The sequence below is a fragment of the Alligator mississippiensis genome, chromosome 1 (genome assembly GCF_030867095.1).
Source record: "Alligator mississippiensis isolate rAllMis1 chromosome 1, rAllMis1, whole genome shotgun sequence".
Taxonomy (NCBI): Eukaryota; Metazoa; Chordata; order Crocodylia; family Alligatoridae; genus Alligator; species Alligator mississippiensis.
The window spans coordinates 263731798-263741717 of NC_081824.1; the positions used below are offsets into that span (position 1 = coordinate 263731798).

The window sequence follows — 9920 nt, forward strand, 5'->3', positions numbered from 1 at the left end:
TATTTGATTCGATCCCTGGAGGACGAACTTATTATGTTGCCTGATTTTGTGTTTACCCGTTTAGTTCAACAACCCGTTGTAAGAGCTACTGGTGACCCGAGTGACGAGCATGTAGTATAATTCAGCTGTGCCTTCATCAAGGGGGGATGTCATGACCCAATGATTGTGTGTGTGCTTTGGCACTGCAGAATTATTTCCCACCACATGGCGCTTTCTTTGCACGGTGCAATTCTCAGCTGCAGGGAGAAAACCCCGGTGCAAAGAGTTCCCGCCACACACATGCAAATTAGTGTCCCACTATTGGTCAGTTCTAAATTATTCCTACGTGGCGGCTAGCAATTGGCTCACTAGCCGTATAAAAGGTTAGAGCAGTTTCCGCCCAAGTTGTAGAGGACTCCACAACCATCTCGTGGGGACTCTGAGCACGCGGCAGAGTAATAGAAACTTTGTGTGTGTCTCAGAGGAGTTCGGCGCCCTGATCAACCACCAACCTCTTCCCATCTCGTTCGTTAAATTCTTAAGACGTATCTACGGTTTTGCACGCTCATCAAGGGTATCCAGAGCTCTGTCGTGTTTGTTTTTGCGGAGCCTAGCAAACTCTGTGCGTGTGTCTTCAGTGGAGCCTAGCAAACTCCACTTGTGTTTGTCTGTAACTGCAACTCAAGAAAGTTTTTCCTGCCTGCACCGCGACCACCTATGGTGTAAGTAAAACAATCTTTAATTAACCGCTATGAGTCCGTGCCTAATTCTAGTCTGTCATGCAGAAGTACCCGCCCTACCGTTGCGGGCTCCCGGCCACAGACCGCCGCGCACCCCCGAAAGCCTCGGACCACTCCCAGCCCGCACAGATAGGACTGGGAAAACCATGCGCTAGTGGGGCAGGTTGGGCTGTGTCTGTTCAGCATGCACAGAGCCCACAGTACGCAGCACAGTGGTGTGCCTCTGTGGGCTGTGCCTGCAGCCAGGCCACACACCCCCTGGCTGCTGCCACTGGCACTGTGGGGGGTGGGTGGAGGGGCAGGCATGTGGCGGCCCCTGGTCAAGCCTCACCCCCTCCCACAAACCACACATCCCCCCACACACACAGCACTAGCAATCAGCCATGCTGTGCCTGGTGCAGCGCTGCCTCACCCATGCACTGTGCAGGGATAATGGGCCCAATCTGACCTGACCTGGCCCTGCATGGCCCGCTAGTGTTCCTTTGGACAAGATTGGGTGGCATGGGTCTGAGACCCATGTCCTGTCCAAAGGTGTGCGCTAGCTGGGTGGGCTGGACTGGGTCAGGCCAGGCCTGTTCTCCATGAGGGTCAGGCGGTGATGCGCAGCTGCAGGGCTGTGCCTACAAGCAGGTTGCCTGACCCTCATGGAGACTGGGCCCAGTCCTGCCCACCCACCTAGCACACTTTTGGACAGGAGTTGTGAGTCTCAGAGCCACGCCTCCCAGTCCTGTCCAAAAGTGTGCTAGTGGGCCGGGTTGGGTCGGGCCAGGCCTGTTCTCCCTGCACAGACTGGGTTAAGAAGCCACACAAAGAGCCCCTAAGGTGATTGGTACCTAGGAGGGGCACAGGCAGACTAAGAGGGCCACTGGTCTGGGAGCACAGGACCATTATTGAGGGGACTCAGGGAGTGCCCAGTGGGGATCAACACAGGCTCAGGCTTAAGCTCAGGTAGAGCCCACAGGCAGCCTTCCTTTTATAATCTTTATTAAGATCAAGGCATGGCAGATGAGATTGAAAGGGAAGGGCTGCAGGGTGACCCAGATGTGTTCACCAGGGCTGTACGTATCCTTTGACCACTCCAGAAGCTGCTGAGTAGTTGGGTTATAAAAGATCTGTTAGACTAAGTCCCTGGTGACCACCACATAGGCACTGCTGACAAAAATACATGTGCCATAGGTTGGTGGACTTTTCAGTGTATTTGGTTGAGTGATGGAGTTGCCCACTTCATAAGGGAATTTCCAGTGATGGAACTTCTTGGCCTCTGAGGGCTTTTCTGGCTCCAGGCTGTTTTCCACTTTCAGAAGCTTCAGGGCTTGGAGGATCTTGGCATTGATCTTGATGGCAAAGTCAGTGCCACATGTATTCAGGAGGATTTGCCAGGGAACTAGATGCTGGAGCAAGTCTTCCATGCAGTTGATGTTGGCCTGAAGCATTGACCATGATGCATAGACCACCCACTTCAGCTTGCTGGCCAGAAAGACATTGGGGAAGCACAATGTGATCCCATGTACTACCTTCTGGAAGTCCTTAGGAGCTTGGCATCTATATGGATACAGCAGAGCTTCTGTGGGGTATACAGGGCTGGCAACAGCCTCTCTCACATCTCAATTTTGTTGTGGATCACTATGAAGTAGGTGGCATGGTGAGTTGGGGTGGAGTGAGGGGAATGAACCACCTCCTCAGTCCAGTGAGACCTCAAAAAAACTACTTTGCTTTGAAGAGCCTGCAGTCTGCTATCAGTTTCAGGTTGTCTGCTGGCATTAAGAGCTTCCTTTTCTCCACTAAAGTCTAGGGGTGTGTGTAGATGAAATGGTGGCCCAAAATTGAAGCAGTAGGTTTTAAAAAACACCCCTTCAAATTAGGGCTGATTAAACCCCTGTGTCATGCACACAACCTGCTACCTTGCCTGCCTCTCCAGCAGGGAGGGGAGGGCAAGCTGCCAGTGGGTGGAGCAGTCCCTTGGCTGCAGGGGGGGGTTGGTGCTTCACTCTGGCAGTGGTGCCCTCTCCCCCCCCACACAGCACACAGCTCAGGTGGTCCTGGGGGGCACTGCAGCCATGGAGAGAACCACCAGGCCCCCACGCAGCTCAGGCAGGCAGGCACTGAGGGGTGGGTGGGGGGAGATCAGACTTGCCACTTTTCTTGGGCTGAGCTGCTTTCCCAGACTGCTGTCAGGCTGTCTGCAGGGCTTCCACAGCTGTGGATCTGCATGGAGCCTGGTGCTTCGCTCCATGGCTGTAGGGGCAGCAGACTAAAACTTCTCAAAGGAGTTTTAGTTTGCTGCTCCCCAAGTCATTTAAGGCGAATTACATCACCAAATTTCCTACAGTGGCTGGAATGAATGCACAATATACCGCCAGGCATACAAACACCAACACCATTAAAGCAGTGCAAAAGCATTTAGCCCACTTTGAAGTGTCATGCACACATGCCTCTTGTTTTGTCTAAATACAGCCTAGGTTGCTCAAGCAAGCTGCCTGCATAGCTTCCATGTCCCCTCTAATGATCTGAGAGCAGGTGGTTTTCCCCATGGGAGATAGCTTCAGACATTGATTAGGATTAACTCTTTTACACTGGCTTTTGTACTGCAAGATGGTTATACACCAGACTTGGAAGCTACACTCCCAAACAGTGAATTTCCTCACTGTAATGGATAACAGCATAAGCAAGTCCCCAGAGCAGCAGGTAGTGATTCTGAGAGAACCACTTTCTGTCACACCACCACATATACTCACAGGTGGTGAAAGTTCACAGCTGGTTTGGAAAGGTTAAAAGAAATAGTTTTTTACTTAGTGTAACTATGTCCCCATTATCATCAAGAACCCTAGGTCACCAAATTTGCTTCCAGAGCAGGAACCAGGATATTATATCCCCTTGACCAAACTTCTTGTTTTTGCCTGCTGTGGTTTGGGGGTTTTTTGAATATTTTTCCACTCATTAGCCTTAGTATTATCTGAACTCTGTTGAGCTAGGGTGGAGTAGGGAGAGTCATATTAGATTTTTTCCTAAAAACAGTATTGAAATACTAATGCCAGGAGAGGATACACCATCTGGGTGATTAGTAGGGCTGTGTGAAATTTCACTGGGTGTTTTGTTTTGAAGCTGTTTTGATGCATTTTGAGTTCAAAACAGCAAAATCAAAATGAAACAAAAAGCTTCAAAACATCTTTAAATCAAAATGAGGGCACTCAAAATGTTTCAAAGCCAGACTTCCTTGGCTTTAGTGCCAGTATCAGGTGGCAGTGGCAGCCTCCTGTCATCCCACATGCAGATCTGGGGGCCTGCACCCCCCAGGAGGAGTCTGGCACAGCCCTGCAGCCCTCCTGGGGGTTGTGGACCCCTGGATCTGCATGCAGGATGACAGCATGCTTCCACTGTTGGCTGGGGTAATTGGCAGCAGCAGTCTTCCCTGTGCTCAGAACAGGCTGAGCTCAGTGCTGGTCTCCAGCAGCAGCTGTAGCCTCCTGTCATCCCATGCACAGATCCGGGGACCCGCAGCCCAGGAGGAGTCTGGCACAGCCCCACAACCCTCCCAGCGAAGCATCGGGCTAGTGCAGTGTGGTCCACCCACACCTGCCTATCATAGTCCGGGAGGTCTCTGATACAGGTGACACCACCCAGGACCAGCCCCTGTTGCAACTAGGGTGCCTGTGCCCTCAGCCCCTCTAACTGCGGGTTCCATAAGAGGGGCTCCACAAGCAGGTCGGCACCCTGGTACCGAGACCAGCCTCCAGGACCTGAGGAGGTCCTGGTAAAACTCTGGCAGCCCTTGCAGGTCCTGCAGGGAGAAGCCCCGCTGGCTGAGGAGGTACCAGTTGTACTGGAACCCCTGGAAGTTGTGAAGGAAGGCATGCCTTGCGTGGCCCCATGCCATTCAGCTTCCAACGCTGTATAGCAGTTGCTGCAGGGCCTGAAGATGGAACGTCAGGACCTGGCTATGCAGGCAAACCAGGTCCTGGCTGCAGTCTCTCAAGGGGAGGCTCAGGGCCTCTGCAGCAACCCATGCTGTCCTGGCCAGAAAAACTCCAGCACCCATCTTTGGAGCCCAGCCAGGACCTCTTGGGGCACTAGGAGGGTGTGGAAGTGGTGCCAGAGCATGGACAGGACCAGCTGGTTCAACATAAGTGCTCTCCCGTGCAGGTCCCACCCATGCCCGGAGCTGCTCTACCACCCTTGCCTCCATCTGATGCCAGTTCTCTGGTGGGGGGGGGGTTGTGGGGGACAGGTAGACCCCCAGGTAGAGCAGCGAGCCTACGTTCCAGCAGATCCCATAGAGTGCAGTGGGGAGTGAGCCCATCTGCCACCCATCACCTACTGTCAGGCCAAAGCTCTTGACCCAGCACTTGACGCTGTTGAATGCCTTCTCCTGGTTCAGAGACAGCAGGGTGAAAGACAGGCCCTCCCAGTGCACCAGTTCCAGAAGGTCCCAAACCAGGTACGGGTTGTCAAAGATGGAACATCTGGGCATCTTGTATGTCTGGTTGGAATGCACCATGTCCGCCAGCATGGACCACAGATGCAGCGAGACAGCCTTTACTGCCTCCTTGTAGTCTGCACAGAGGAGGGACACGGGGCACCAGTTCCTCAGGTCACGGGGGGTCCCCTTTCTTTGGCAGGGAGGTCAACATGGCCCTCCGGCATGACAAGGGGAGCTCCCCACTTACTTTGGATTTGGCCCAGACTACAGCAAAGTCTGGGCTGAGGACGTCCCAGAAGGCCTGGTAGAACTCCGCAGTCAGCCTGTCAATGCCCGGCGCCTTGTTGCCAGGCATCAGGCAGAGGGTGACCAAGAAGTCAGCCAGGGTGAGAGGAGCCTCCAGCTGGTCTCGGTTGCCTGGTCTCATAGTCCCTCCTACAGGGTTCAACAGGCTTCAGTGTTAGTTGGATGCAGGGAGAAGAGCTCTTCATAAAGGCTTGTGCACACTAGTGCCTCTCACCTGGATCCATGAGGGAGGTGCTGTCACCTGCCAGGAGGCAGTCAATGTACTTCTTGGCCCCCCCACCTTTTCTCCAGGATGTAGAAGAAGTGAGAGCCATGGTCCATCTCCCGAAGGAGCTGGATGTGCAAGCAGTCAAATGTACCAGGATGCAGAAGAAGCAGGAGCCATGGTCCATCTCCCGAAGGAGCTGGATGCGTGAGCAGACAAACGCACCATAGGCGTGGTGGTTGTCCAGAGTGCAAAGCTCTTCCTGCCTCTCCCAACACTCTCCGCAGATGGACGTATTGGTTGAGTCAGTGGCCAGGCACTTCTCCAGCTCTAGCACTTCCTGCTCAGGGTGCTCTTGGACCGCCTCTCTCTGCTGGGTGTGCCCCTGAATGCAGTTGCAGCAAAAGAGTTGGATGCGCACCTTCCCCACATCCCACCATCTCTGACCTGAGGGGAAAGCTTCCCATTGCTCCCACCAGGCCAGCCAGAACTCCCAGAAGGCCTCCCTGAAGCCCATGTTCACCAGCAGACTGACATTAAAATGTCAGTAGGCCAATCCCGGACGCCCAGGCCCCAGCATGGCCTGGGCCCAGACAAGGTGGTGATTGCTTAAGGGGGGTCGCCCGGACACTGTAGTGGGCCTGGGTAAAGTGTGGCAATGAGATATAAATTCTGCCCAACTGGGAATGGCATACCTGCTCCTCCTCTACCCTCATATAGGTGAAGCTAGGGGGGGGGCGGGGGGGGGATGCTGTCAGGGTGACAGGTGAGCCAGGCATTCACCAGGGACTACTTTGTAAGGTTCCATGCTAGCATCCTTAATAGCTGACCACCTCCTCCCTTCCTCTGGTGGCTACATGGAGTAAAAATGTCTGTAGGGACTTTAAAGCTTTGTAGTCCCAGGACATCACACCTGCTGTTATTTAACATCCCCAAGACAGCACTGTGTCTTTAGACCTTCTGGATCTTTATTGTGTCAACTGAGCTAGGTTTGTCCTATTATAAGACAGTTCACTGCAACTGTGATCTTCCTGTGCTACACCAGTCAAAGATCAGAATCAGGCTCTATTTCTCTTAGAGAGTGATTTCTTGACAGAAAAAATATGTATGTAACTCAGGAGTATAAGAATATATATATATAAAAGAAAATTCAAGAATATAATGACTTGAAAAATATAGGCTCAATTGTCTACTTCCTTGTACTTTTTTATTCAATAAAACCTGTGCAAAGCAAATATAAGACACTACCATGCTGATGCAGTTGTTTTGTATGCTCTCTCTGCACAGATGTAAAAGACAAGACAAGGTGTTGGAGATCCAGGCCCAACATTTCTAATAACAAACCCTCTGAGACCAATAATATGCACAGAGGTAATGCAAGTCTGTTTTAATAAATTTTTAATTATGCGTTAATTATTTATTCATTAAATTGTTTATTCTCATACATCATCAGAAGTTTCCGGTGTCTCTCATGGAAACTGCAGTTCTTCTAAATGTTCTGAAAAGCATTTTGCAGTTTTGCAGTTACAATATGTTTGATTCCATTAAGCAACTGATAGCGATGATTTCTCTACAAAGTTGTGGGTTCACAGACTGCAATAAAAGCTTTAAAGTGTCCTTCAAATTATAGGTGTGTGATGTCTTTAGCTTGTTAATGATGTTCAGACATTTGCCATCATAGTGATGCTGGTAATGTAGGTTCTTAAAAATTTGGGGAAATACCCACAATTCATTTTGTATGATCACAAAAGGCATTTTCCTCATATCTCCCCCTTCCTTTCACTTGCTTCTCTTTGTTGTGATTGAAAAAAAATAAGATAAAGCTTGAGACCAAGGAAAAAATTAGTCTCTACCCATAGGAGCCTTTATGCCCCTTAAATCATAGTCATAATTCAGCACTAACACATATATCCCACGTGGGAGGTTATTCTTCTTCAATGGAAGCTCACTCTTAGAGCCAGAATTACTCTCCTACCTAAAATTCAAGCTGTGTCTAGAAGTAGCAAAAAATGTTGCATCTTTGAGGGTCTGAACGGAGAAAAGGATGTTCAGAGAAGAGGAGAGAGATGAATGATGCTTAAGGGATCCATTCTGGAAGGAAACATTCAATTGAAGGGGCTATCAATCAAGCAGTAGTTACTCTTGTACTTGGATGAAGTAATTAAAAAAAAGTTTATTGCAGTCTTGATTAATAGTAATTATGTTATATTCTTGTAACATTATTCTCTCTTTCAAGAAATTTAATCACCATGAAATGGGCATAAAAAAAGCAAATATATCATAGCAACCAACAAAAAAATTACACCAAAGTTTTCTGGAGTTGTAATAAAAGCACTTAGCATGTCTAAAACATTGGTGTTATCACTTTCCCCTGATTTATACTTGCTGTTAAACTTAAGGATGACTCCATGACAAACATCTGTTGTCACCAATGGGTAATTTGTATGTTGTAGATTAGACCAACATGTGTTCTTTCAGTATACATTTTACTTTTCTGTTCTTTTTTGTGCTATTGTTATCTTGATTTACAAGCATACTATATAGAGTTGCTCTTGATTGCTTTAAAAGATACTGTTTCGAGTATTGGCCATACATGTTGGTAACCAGTATGTTTTTAATAATGTACACTGGTCTTAGCTCTCATACAGTTTCTAGGCTACTCTCTATATAGGTTATTAAAGAAAAAAAGTCAGAGTAATATAATCGTGAAAACTGAGCTATATTCAGGAAACTGTCATTTTGAATTTCCCCCATTAATACCTATGTATTATCCTGTGACATGTCAGGTTTGGTACAACTCAGAAATGTCACATCATGTTACATAAGGTAATAATAATGCACTTTGGGTTATGAGCTATCAATCTGGAACTCCAGAAAAGAGCTTGCTATTTTTTAATTCTTTTGAGAAGAAATGCATGTTACCATCAAGCCTATTTATTCTCTTGATTAATTAGTAAATTAAGCTTTCTATGGCTACAGTACAAGTCAAATTCTGTGCTAGAATAAATGGGAAGAATCTTAATACATTTGATCAGGCTATACCCATCTTTCAGAGAACTTGGCACAGTATGCTAGATATTATTCTAAATAGCTTTAAAAAAAAGAGCTTCTAAGTGCTCATTTGTTGTCCATTGGGCCTCCTAGTACTTCTAATGGGAGTGATCTCTTTCGTGATTTTTCCTGTCTCCCCTCAAGTTCATTTTGCTTATGTAGCTGCAAGAATGACCACTTTCATAGCTCTTGTAGCACCAAATGTTAAATTGGTGTAAACTGAAGATAATGAAGCTATCCATGTTTATACCAGGCAAAGATTTATCTCATAATTTCATAGATATGCATGCAGAAAATATGTAACACAATGTCTGGGAGTAAGGAACTCATTTAAACTTAATTCAGTTGATTGAATGCATCCATATGAAGCAACCAATAGTTATGTTGCCTTATACAGCAAACTGTGGGAAAAGATTAAGTATATGAAGAGACAAAATAAGCGTCCAGGAATTTATTTTGTTTAGGCTGGCCTCATGCCAATTTGCTGGAGTGCAGAGATAGTCTGGCATCTGGCATCACCTGCATATATGTTTTTAAGCACATAAAACATAGTAATATAGGCATTGCTTATTCCTAACTTTAAAAAGTATATCAACCAAACTCTCAGCTCTATCTCCAAATACAATATCCTTCTAATCCTCCATGTACTACTTGTCAAAGCCATCAATCAATAATGTCATTAAACTCATTATTACCTTTCATGTAGGCATAGAATATGGATTGTTTACAAGAGTGCGCTTGTCAAGCAATTACAAATCTGTAGACATTTATAAAAACAAAAGTAAAAAAACCTGTGCAGATATGCCAAATTTGAACTTTATCATAAAAACTTTTTCAGAGGAAATGCTTAAGTATATGAAAAGCCACATGCAAATAGTACAGATTCATAAATTCCTACAATAAACCACGGTACTAATTTAGTCAGACCTGCATAATACAGGACACAGATCTTCCCCATATAATTCCTACAGTATGTTACTCTCACTGTTTGAAAGAGGCAACTCCTTTCACAATAACCAGCACAGTTTGTTGATAATATAAATGGCAAAAGAGGGAAACTATTCTCTTGTTAACATTAATCATAACAAATAATATTAAAATGTTTGTATCAGGTGAGTATTTCAGGGGTACAGTAATACCTTGGTTAACCAAATAGATGCGTTCCATGACATCACTGCCTTATTAGAAACTTTGTTACCAGAGGTAGAAATAATATAGGAGG

General features: G+C 47.0%; 1 pseudogene; it reads right to left on the bottom strand.

The window, feature by feature from the left end:
• Positions 1–1663: 1663 nt before the first annotated feature.
• On the bottom strand, positions 1664–5756 carry LOC102558845 (beta-1,3-galactosyl-O-glycosyl-glycoprotein beta-1,6-N-acetylglucosaminyltransferase 3-like; annotated as a pseudogene).
• Between the last annotated feature and the right edge of the window lie 4164 nt (positions 5757–9920).